A 12366-nucleotide genomic window follows, 5' to 3' on the forward strand; every position below is an offset into this window, starting at 1 on the left:
ACCATCATATAAGTCGCCTAGTCTGTCATATAGGGGGAAAGATCCTCTCCTGAATTTTCCAATTCTTTTCCATGTCTACAAACAAGAATAGTGAAAATGATTAATACCACAATAATACCAACTTCAAGCATGGAGCTGTCATTGCAATGTTGGTAAAGTAACTTACTTGGATCATATTTTTCCAAAGGTTTTCATCGGCAATTAGTGTGCATCTAACATCATCCCAGCTAACACCGCTTTGTCTTCGAGCCTCCTTTAGAGCCCTGTAGTCCCTTTTCATTTCTTTCTCCTTCTCTTGGATCTGATTCTTAGTAAAGTTCACACAATTCCTACAATTGAATAGCTTGACCATCTGGTTCCATGTTTCACTTCCCCAGCCATTGTCACCTCTAAAACAGGGATCATCATGCTCATGAAGCAAATCCACCAAAGACTTCTCAAGTCCTCGGTTCCATTGGGCCCTTGGCTTGTCAACTACACAAGCACAAGTATTAGAGAAGTGCAGATGAAAGAAATATGTTTCAAAAGATACAAGTTGAGACGCAGGTAATATGGAAAATACCTCTTGGTGAAGTAACCCTTTTCATTGCCTTTGGTGAAGGTTTTTTCTGCAAACCTTTCCTTTGCATCAAGTTGAACTTTGGAGAACCTTTAGCATACATATCTTATATGATGAACATGTAAGATAACAAAGAGCTCATTATTACATGATAACAAAGAGCATCATAACAAAGATAACAATTATTACTAGAATCAATCTTACGTCATTCAAGTATTCATAACAAAGGGTTCACTATTACATGACAAACATAACAAAAGAGCTCATTACAAAAAAGTTCATCCCACATCATTGAAAATCATCCCACATCCTCCTAGCAATCTCGTCCCTCAAGTTGTCGCCTGGGATGTTATTCTCTTGGTTGCTAACGTGTTGGTGATCATTATCATCTGGAAGGTCAACAAATTCAGTGGGAGGTATGTTATTGGGTTGATTATCAAGCCAATTTTCATCGCCCTTATGCATCCTGATGATATTATGAAAGACGGCTGCAGCTGCTGGGATCTTGACTTGGTTTTCGATTTGATGGAATGTACCAACGCGAAGAATTGGAAAACGCTTCTTAAGAATTCCTATGGCCCTTTCCACATGGTTGCGCAACACGGCATGCCGAAGATTGAATAACTCCTTGTAGTTCTGTGGTCGATGGCGCCCATGCCCAAACTCCTTGAGGTGATATCGTACACCCCGATACGGTGCAAGGAAAGATGTGGTATTTGCATAACCACCATCAACCAAATAGAACTTTCCTTCAGGTACTTTGAAGCCGCGGTTCAAGGCCGACTGGAGCACTCTAGCATCTGTAGCCGACCCTTCCCAACCACATGAGATGAATGTGAAATTTAAGTCAAAGTCACATGCAACCATGACATTTTGGCTGAGAGTTCCCTTCCTATTCCGGAAAGGAGCGGCTTTGTCGGGTGTTGCAGTCATAGGAACATGAGTTCCATCGATGGCGCCTATGCAATTCTGCGAATAGATTGATTGCAAGTCAATATACAAAATCTGAAGATATAGATAAGACAAGAAGTGAAAGTGTCGAGGTGAAAACCTCAAAGTATGGGAAGAATCTTGGATCTCCAGCAATCTTTGGATGAGGTTCATCGATGCTTTGATGCTTTAAAAATCGACATGATAGAGTCGGGACGATGTCGAAGAAAGACTTGATGTATTCATGGAAGGTCCACCCGCTATGTTGGTATTCTAGTTGTAGATCTTGAAAAGACGCGTTGTGAGACAACATGTAAAGGAAAAAGGCTAATTTCTCCTCCACCTTGATTGTCTTGTCCTTCATCAAATTTTCCCTTCTAAGATATGATGCTAGCACTTCGAAGATGTGGGGCTCCATCCTAAAAGATACCAGGCAATTCTTGACATGACCTTGAAGGATTTCATTAACACGCCTCTTGCCATACAGGACAGAGCTATGTCGCTGTTTTTTGTCGATCCTACTAAGGTTCTGGTACAGTGTTGGCCAAATAAAGAAGATCATGTCATCTTCATCCTCTTCCCTCCTCTTCCTAATTCTCTCAAGGCTCCGTGAATTCATTTTGACTGTAAGTAATTAAGAAATAATAAGACTGATGATATACAAATGAAACTTATGTGCAGCACAATGATTCTCCCCTCACATTTTTGCACTACATCCAGTTATCATACATACTATATATGCTAATAATACCACTACTGAAAGGTAGAGATCCTACTTGAGCATCTACATGTATAATTTTAAATAGTAGTCCAGATCCTACTTGAACATCTACTTGAGCATCTATATGCTAATAATATTTTAAATGGCAGTGACTAATTAATCAAGGAAGAGAAGCCGATGGTGGAACAACAGGAACAACAGTAAGGTCTGGGCATGCGCACTTTGGCATTTCTTATTCAGTAGTGGTGGCTTGTGGAATTTCCTATGATTAGCTCAAAAGTTAGGCAGCAACCAGTGCATGAACATGGATGGGACCATGGCCAGCACCATTTATATCAAATACCAACTCAAGGAACATATATATGTGATCAGAAATCCTCGCGAGAATAATATTTCAGGCACACGCACAAAAAAGAAAGTGTAATAATCCTTAAATCTGAATGTACTGCATCATGATTGATTAGTCACTAATTGCATGGTCAACAGTTGAGCACTCTTAAATCTGAATGTACTGCATCATGATTGATTAGTCACTAATTGCATGGTCAACAAGTAGTAGACATTACCAGTTTTCAGTACGTACTAATTCAGTCGCATTTTGCAGGTTCGAATCCCGCCTATTATTCACCAATATTGAGAAACCCTAGATCGAGATGGAGTGGAGGGGAGGGGAGGGGGCGGTGTACCTTGGGGGAGAAGGTCAGTTTGCCTGAAGCAAGCGCCCGGTGATGACGACGACGACGGAGGCGGAGGCGGAGGCGGGGACGGAGGCGGGGACGGAGGCGGCGACGGAGGCGGCGACGGAGGCGGGGACGGAGGCGGCGACGGAGGCGGGGACGGAGGCGGCGACGGAGGCGACGACGACGGAGGCGGAGGAGGCGACGGCGACGGAGGCGGAGGAGGCGACGGCGACGGAGCGTGGTTCTTGTGCGGGGTGTGCGAGCCGCGAGCCCTCTCTCGCGCAGGGTGTGCGAGCCGCGAGGTACCGCACGATGCTGGAAAGCCCCGTGGATTGGGGAGGATGTGACGGGATATTTGGGGTTGGACCGGTTGAGGCCCGGTGTGCCAAACACTCTTTTTGGGATTTTAGGGGCTTTTAATCCCAACGGGGAAAATCCACTAAGAACCCCCTCAATCCCTGTGTGCCAAACAAGGCCTCAAGCGACGCTCGGAAAGTAGACGGCATTCCACCGCGGAAACTGTTTCGGGTTTCCCGTTTTGTTTTGCTTAAGCTTTTTTTTTGAGGGATTGTCTTGCTTAAACCCATCTACTCATCTACCGGTAGTTTAATGACCCCCCCAAAATATTCAAGAGTAATTTCGCAGACGGAAGTACTGTGCATGCGACGCTTGAGAAGCCATGACTCATGTACGATGCTCAATCGAGGGCACTCCTTTCACTCGGCCTGGTACATTGAGGGTTGATGGGCAATGTGTACCAAAATCGTACCAGATTTATACTAAAACAATGCATGTACATTGCTTTACATAGAGAGAGAGAGGATGCATCTACGTCCATTCAAAAAAGAAGAGGAATGCATGTACTACTTTGCTACGAAGTCATAAAAGAACCCCCACGCAAAAATAAAAAGTCATAAAAGAAACGTAGATCACGGGTTTAAGAGGTCGTGCAGGCATTGTTGTTTTGCTATTAGAGCAACTCTAATCGCGTGATCTAAACGGACGCTTGCTTTGTTTTTTTTGTTTGGGTCGATATGTTCGTCCTTTTTTGTAAATGGATCGGTTGTGCGTCTAACAGGTGACTTCAATTTCGTACTCGCGATAGGCCAACATCTATTTTTTAATCACACATTTTGCTTCGTTTCGGATTTAAACATTATTTTTATTTCATACAATGCATTTTTTATCAATTCTTGGCTACGAATAGAAGACCAAAAAAACAAGAACCATAATTAGATATTTTAAAAGATGTCCAACTTTCATAACTGCTCTTACTAGTTGGGCTAAGATCTTCTCTATGTCTTTAATGTTGATCTATGGATTCTCGAGCTTAACAACGTCTTTCTTCTTCGATGCTTAAGAATTAGACGTTGCTTCCCTTTTGGTCTCTTCTTTAGTCTCATCTATACCTTAAATTCTAGATAGAAGTGCACGAACGTCTAGCAAATTTCGTGAGATCAATAGATCGATGATGTATTCTTCTTTCCATTACCAAAAATTGCATCCATCTTACGCCACTAGTAGAAAATGGGTCTTTCGGTCGAAGCCCAAAACCATATTAGCCCAGGTTCAAACTAAAACCGGGACCAATGCCAGGCATTGGTCCCGGTTCGAGCTGCCAGGCCCTAGCGGGGCAATAGCCCCGGTTTGGTTCGATGCATTAGCCCCGGTTCGCGCCAAAAACCGGGACTAAAGATCCAGCGACAGACACGTGGTGTTCCGCGGTGGTGGCAACCGTTCGTATCCCCCTTTAGTCCCGGTTGGTGGCTCAACCCGGGACTAAAGGTCTGACACGTGGCCTGCCGTAGTGGTGGCAACCGTTGGTATCCCTCTTTAGTCCCGGTTGGTGGCTCAACCCGGGACTAAAGGCCCAAACGGTTTGCATCCCGCTTTCCAAAACCACAAACGAAGCAGAGTCTCTGTCGCGTCGCCATTTCTCTGTTCTTCTTCCTCTCTCACTCTCGCTCTGTTCTTCCCCTCTCTTCTTCCCTTCTCTTCTTTCACCATGCCAACTCGCTTTGGAGAGGTGTTCGCACATGGCAAGACCAAGCTCGATGTCGTGTACACGAACGAGAGCAGGGAGGTGCCGCATTTTCTTAGATAGTTGAAGGAATGGCTTGACGCCGCAGTGGATCATGAAAAGTTCTTGGGGCTTGATCTGGAGTACACGGCCGATCAACGCGGTGTTGCCATCATCCAACTATGTTTCAAACACCATGTCTTGATCTTCCAATGGGCGAGGTAAGTTTTGAGGCTTTCTTTGATCCAAGGTAATGACATTGTAAGTTTATTTGTTTTAATCATAGTTGGTTCCCTTCAAATAGTTGTAGTGAAACAATTTTGATTAGTTGAAGGGGAACACAATCTGATTGGAATAGTGTTCCATAATCTGAAAAATCTTATTAGAATCAACTAGTGTTTAATATGTTCCATTGGAATCATAGTTGGTTCGCTTCAAATAGTTGTAGTGAAACAATTTTGATTAGTTGAAGGGAACACAATCTGATTGGAATAGAGTTCCACAATCTGAAAAATCTGATTGGTTCAATATGTTCCATTGAAATCATAGTTGTAGTGATACAATTTTATGCGGCGTTCTTTGATCCAAGGTTATGAAAATTGCATATAGCTAGTGATCTCTCTAGGTTCCATTGGATAGCAATATGATATGTCATAGTCATGAAAATTGCATATAGCTAGTGATCTCTCTAGGTTCCATTGGATAGCTATAGTGATCTCTCTAGGTTCCATTGGATAGCAATATGCAATATGTCTAGCTTATTGAATATTTGCAAAACCGTGGGAGAATATATATATATATATATATATATATATATATATATATATATATATATATATATATATATATATATATATATATATATATATATATATATGTCATAGTTAATGTACGGTTTCTTGATCAATTCATAGGATATGAAAATTGCATAGGATAGCAATATGTTCCATTTGAATCCTAAAGATAATTTTCTATTTAGTTGTAGTGAAATATGTTTCCTTATTGCAGCAGTATGTAACATTTGTTCCATTTTAATTTGTTTCTGTTGCAGTAGTGACAAGTATTGTCCAGAACTCATGGACTTCCTTCGCAGCGGCATCACTTTTGCTACCGTTGACATAACGAACGACAAGCTGAATATGAGGTACAGCTTCGGTATTGAGATACCAACTGGTTGCCTCATTGATCTCCAAACGGTATTCAGGCTTCGACATGTCAGGACTTCGATGGATCATATGGCAGTTGCCTTGATTGACGAGGAGTATGGTAATATGAAGACCAATTTCCCAAAGTCTCAGCACAAACTTTGGGAGAAGGCCCCACTTGATCGTATCAACATTGAGTATGTAGCAAAAGATGCATACGTTTCATACGAGTTGTGCCGCAAGATTCGAGTCGTCAACTATGGCCAGCGTCACCTCGAATAAGGTGGACATTCTGATTCAGACGAGTAGTGTTCTCAACGTTGAACACTTGTATATATATCTATGGTAGCTATTATTATGTACTGTTTGGACTAGTATCATGTACTGCTTAGACCAATTTATATATGTCTAGTTTCTGTTTGTGCCATTATAGTTTCCAAATTTGAATGGTTTAGCCCTTTCTAACTTCATTTTCTACTTTTGAATGGTTTAGCCCTTTCTAACTTCATGGTATCATGCATCACATATATATACAAAAAGTATTCAGTTCAAATAAGTTCAAAAAATGAAATCCCTTTTGTAACAGATCTGTTTTTATTAAAACAATCATTTAAAAATGAAAGACCATTAGTCCCACGTGGCGTGCAGTTTTTGCCGTAACCCTCTCAACTTTATCGCACATGCTATGTGGGTGAAATGATGATACCATGCCAACTTGGAACCTTTTCAAAGTTCATTTCAAATGCTTTTCAATTTCATGGTCTTATAGCTCAAAATAATCAGTAAATGCATGAAAAATAACAAATGAAGTCAGAAAGGGTTGTAAATTGATGATGTGCCTTTGAATGGTGCATTTTGAACACAGAAAAACTAAGGAGTTCAAATAAGTTCAAAAAAATGAAATCCCTTTGTAACAGACGAGTTTCCTTATGTAACCCTGATACTTCCAAAGAGATTGTCCGTTTTGTACACGAAGTGCATCCAGTTTTTACCGTAACCCTCTCAACTTTCTCGCACATGCTATGTGGGTGAAATGAAGATACCATGCCAACTTGGAACCTTTTCAAAGTTCATTTCAAATGCTTTTCAATTTCATGGTCTTATAGCTCAAAATAATCAGTAAATGCATGAAAAATAACAAATGAAGTCAGAAAGGGTTGTAAATTGATGATGTGCCTCTGAATGGTGCATTTTGAACACAGAAAAACTATGGAATTCAAATAAGTTCAAAAAAATGAAATCCCTTTGTAACAGACGAGTTTTCCGTATGAAACCCTGATACTTCCAAAGAGATTGTCCATTTTGTACACGAAGTGCATCCAGTTTTTGCCGTAACCCTCTCAACTTTCTCGCACATGCTATGTGGGTGAAATGATGATACCATGGCAACTTGGAACCATTTCAGAGTTCATTTCAAATGCTTTTCAATTTCATGATCTTATAGCTCAAAATAATCAGTAAATGCATGAAAAATAACAAATGAAGTCAGAATGGTTTTGTAAATTGATGATGTGCCTTTGAATGGTGCATTTTGAACACAGAAAAACTATGGAGTTCAAAAAAGTTCAAAAAAATGAAATCCCTTTGTAACACACGAGTTTTCATATGAAACCTTGATAATTCCAAAGAGATTTTCCGTTTTGTACACGAAGTGCATCCAATTTTCGCCGTAACCCTCTCAACTTTCTCGCACATGCTATGTGGGTGAAATGATGATACCATGCCAACTTGGAACCTTTTCAGAGTTCATTTCAAATGCTTTTCAATTTCATGGTCTTATAGCTCAAAATAATCAGTAAATGCATGAAAAATAACAAATGAAGTCAGAATGGGTTGTAAATTGATGATGTGGCTTTGAATGGTGCATTTTGAACACAGAAAAACTACGGAGTTCTAATAAATTCAAAAAAAATGAAATCCCTTTGTAACACACGAGTTTCCGTATGAAACCCTGATACTTCCAAAGAGATTGTTCGTTTTGTACACGAAGTGCATCCAGTTTTTGCCGTAACCCTCTCAACTTTCTCGCACATGCTATGTTGGTGAAATGATGATACCATGCCAACTTGTAACCTTTTCAGAGTTCATTTCAAATGCTTTTCAATTTCATGGTCTTATAGCTCAAAATAATAAGTACATGCATGAAAAATAACAAATGAAGTCAGAATGGGTTGTAAATTGATGATGTGGCTTTGAATGGTGCATTTTGAACACAGAAAAACTATGGAGTTCAAATAAGTTAAAATGAAATCCCTTTGTAACAGACGAGTTTCCGTATGAAACCCTCATACTTCCAAAGAGATTGTCCGTTTTGTACACGAAGTGCATCGAGTTTTTGCCTCTAGTATTATTGGAACTAAAATTATATAGAGTTTTGTTATAAAATTTCATAGCAAAAAGAATTATCATAAAATAAAATAAATAAGTAATTAGAAATTTGTTCAAAACATTAAAAGCAAAAGAATTATCATAGAAGAAAATAAATAAGTAATTAGAATTGTGTTACAAACTTTAATAGCAAAAAGAATTATCGTAAAAGAAGATAAATAAGTAATTAGAAACAAAAAGAAAGCAAAAAACAGGAATTTTTTTAAAAAAAAGTGCCACCTAGAGGGCCACCACAGCGTGCATACGACTAGAAACCCATTACTAGGGCCAAGATGCAGACCCGCAGTAGGCCCAATAGGCCCACAAGCAGAGAGTTGACCTGAATTTTTTGTGATTTTTTGTGGACCAAAAGAAGACAAAGGAATATCGAAAGAAGTCTAAAGGCCACACGATGGGCCTACAATCCAACAGTGCACGACTTGCGGGTGCCCTGATGGCTTGTGCCTCCCTCCTAGCCCTCCCGACTCCATTCCTGGCTTATAAATTCTGTTTTACCCTAAAAACACCAGAAGGACTCCTGGAAGACTTTTTAGACCACCGAAAATCTCTATTCCGAAAGGAGTCCATGTGGAGCTCCGTTCCGGCACCTTGCCGGAGGGGGATCGATCATGGAGGGCCTCTTCATCAACGTTGCCGCCCTCACGATGATGTGTGAGTAGTTCACCACAGAGCTACAGGTCCATGGCCACTACCTAAATGGCAATCTCTCCCTGTTGATCTTCAATACTATGATCATCACATCTGCGCTTTGATACACATGATGTAATTCCTCTTATGCGGTGCGTTTGTTGGGATCCAATGAATAGTGGATTTATGTTCAGATTATTCATGGTAAATATTTGAGTCTCCTCCGAATACTTATATGATTCTTATGTGCATGATTATGATAGCTTCGTAATTCTCTCCAATCTATTGAAATAGTTTGGCCAACTAGATTGATATTTGTTCGGTGAGAGAGGTGCATTGTAGTAGGTTCAACCTAGCGAATTCCTTTATCCCAGTGACAAAAGGGGACAAGATGCATATTTGTGTTGCTGCTACTAAGGATAGAACGATGGGGTTTATTCATATTGATTGAGATTACTTTGTTTACATCATGTCATTGTTTCCCATGCATTATTCTGTTTTACTTAATACTCTAGATGCATGTTGGATAGCAGTTGATGAGTGGAGTAATGGTAATAGGTGCAGGCAGGAGTCAGCCTATTTGTTTATGGACATGATTCCTATATACACATGACATTGCCGTGTATATCGCATATCTATCCACTTTTTTATCCATTGCCCAACAAAAATTTGTTTACCGATCCTATGCTATTTTTCATGGCAGATGCCATTAGGGACAACTATGGCCCCCGGGTCTATTCACAACATATTGATAGAAACTTCAATACCTTCCTGCCATTTACTTGTTTTTATTTTATCTTGCTATCTACAATTATCTAAACACCTCACTCGCTTGCAAATAACATGAACAAGAGGATTGACAACCCTCTTGCCCGCATTAGGTGCAAGTTGTTTGTTATTTTGTGTGCAACTGCTGAAGAAGGTTGTGGTTGATATCCTATTGGTTCGATAAACCTTAGTTTCATAACTGTGGGAAATACTTATCCACATTGTGATGCGATAAACCGTTCCTCTTCATGGAAAAACCAACCCAAATCACGAGTATCACCATCTTTCGTTGACGTTAGGTGTTGAGAAGTTGTATCATCCATGTACCGAGTGCATTCGCAATATCCCTGGCACATCTAGTCGGCGACACATTCATAACCGAGATAGTAGGGCACCATCATTATCAGCACGACTCTCATTTAGAAATAGTCGCCTTTGCTGGCGTCCCATGTCTTGGTCGTGTTTTCCATAACTTGCCTAACTCCTCTTTAAGTAACCCCGGATACAGATTAATATTATTTCCTGGTATTTTAGGCCCTTGAATCAGCAAGCTTATGTGTATGTACTTTGACTTCATGCACAACCAGGGGGAGGTTGTACATCCATACAAACCCAGGCCATGTGCGAAATATCCATATTCAGTGTTGAATGCTCGCCACTGGCTAGCATACACAAGGTGTCTCAACTTCGGATCATCTCCGTCGTCGCGCTTCACCCTCTCCGCGTGCGAGCGCATGAAATTTGCTTCCTTAGGATCTACGAAATAACGCTGGACACAGGGAGTGATAGGTAAGTACCATACAACTTTCTCAGGAGATTTCCTCCCAACCTTCTTGTATCGAGAAGAATTGCACACCGGACAACTTATTTTTTCCACGGGCTCCCTCCGATAAATGATGCAATCGTGGATGCATGCAAGGTATCTAATGTGGGGCAGATCAAGAGGGAACCCGATCTTCTAGGCCTCATCAACACCAGTAGGACACAGATTCCCGCAGCAAGAACCTTATTATGTTGGTACTTCAAATGCTCTTCGAGGCGTGCATCTGTCCATTTGTTTTTGGCCTTTGTCTTTAGAAGTTCGAGCGTGGAACTCTAGCGGATCACCTCTAGATTACAACTGACATACAATGGAGTCTTCGAGTCTACCTCCAGGTGCGCCAACTTGGCCTCCTCTCTAGAAGTAGCTCTGTCACTAGTCGTATTCTTATGAAGTGGGTCCCGAACATGAGGGTCCTGTACGATTGAACTTACTCGCGTCAAATACTATGACGTATCCGCCTCTTCTCCGTCGTGTCCGACCTCTTGTCCACCCTGTACGACCACTTCCCCATTGTGTATGACCTCTTCTCCACCGCCATGTCCTACACCCTCGTCTTTGGCTCCATCGTCGGTCATCTCTTTGTCTAGCCCCATGTCATTATTTCTTGCCACGTGGACATCCTCGTCACCATCTTCAATTATCCGTCGAGTATACCATCCATGAACCCATGCATGAGAAGGTGTGTTGGGGATATACCCATGGTTTGAACCGGCCAGGAGGATTGACCTGGCCAGGATGTAGGACCCAACCAGGATGTATGACCCGACTAGGAGGTATAACTCGGCCTTTAACATGTCGGCTCATGGGTCACCCCGCTCGCCGGGTCGGCATGGACGACAAGGACCAAGGCCCAGTGTGCAAGTCTACATTGAGGTGGCTCATGGAGAGGCCTGGAGGGCGTCTCACATAGAAGGCCCAAGAAGAGGAGGAATTCCCTCCAAGATTAAGCAAGACCCGAATTCGGATTCAAGAGAAGCTAGTCCAAGTCCTAGTAGGACACTATGTAAGCCTACCCCTTCAACTTATATAAGGAGGGGCAGGGCACCCCAAGAAAAAGGTGAAGTGTGGACAATACAAGTCATTAGAGATAGTCAAAGTCCTAAGTCCAAGATTAAGCAAGATCCGGATTAGGATTCAAGAGAAGCTAGTCCAAGTCCTAGTAGGACTCTGTGTAAGCCTACCCCTTCAACTTATATAAGGAGGGGCAAGCCACCCCAAGAAAAAGGTGAAGTGTGGACAGTACAAGTCACTAGAGATAGACATATTAGAAACCGTCGAGACTAGAGGTACGGAATCCACACCCTTGTAATCAAGATCTTCATCAATGAAACACAAGCAGGAGGTAGGCTTTACCTTCATCGGAGGGGCCGAACCTGGGTAAAGTCGCGTCTCTCGATTCCGACCAACCCCTCTCAAGATGCGACCTAGTTGCGATGGCCTCACACCTAAGTCCTTTCACGAGGACATCTGCCGTGACAAAACCACGATAGTTCAACAGGTACTCTTTGATGTTCTTTGTGTTGGATTGAATATGCTGAATCTGAAATTGTTTGATGCATGTCAAATAATTAACCCACGAATGCTTGAGGTGATATTGGAGTATCTAGGTGACATTAGGGTTGATTTATGTGTATCATAGGTGTTATTCTAGTATGAACTCTAGGTCTGTTTGTGACACTTATAGGAATAGCTCAAGAGATTGATA

Source organism: Hordeum vulgare, chromosome 1H (assembly GCF_904849725.1).
Source record: "Hordeum vulgare subsp. vulgare chromosome 1H, MorexV3_pseudomolecules_assembly, whole genome shotgun sequence".
Classification (NCBI taxonomy): Eukaryota; Viridiplantae; Streptophyta; class Magnoliopsida; order Poales; family Poaceae; genus Hordeum; species Hordeum vulgare.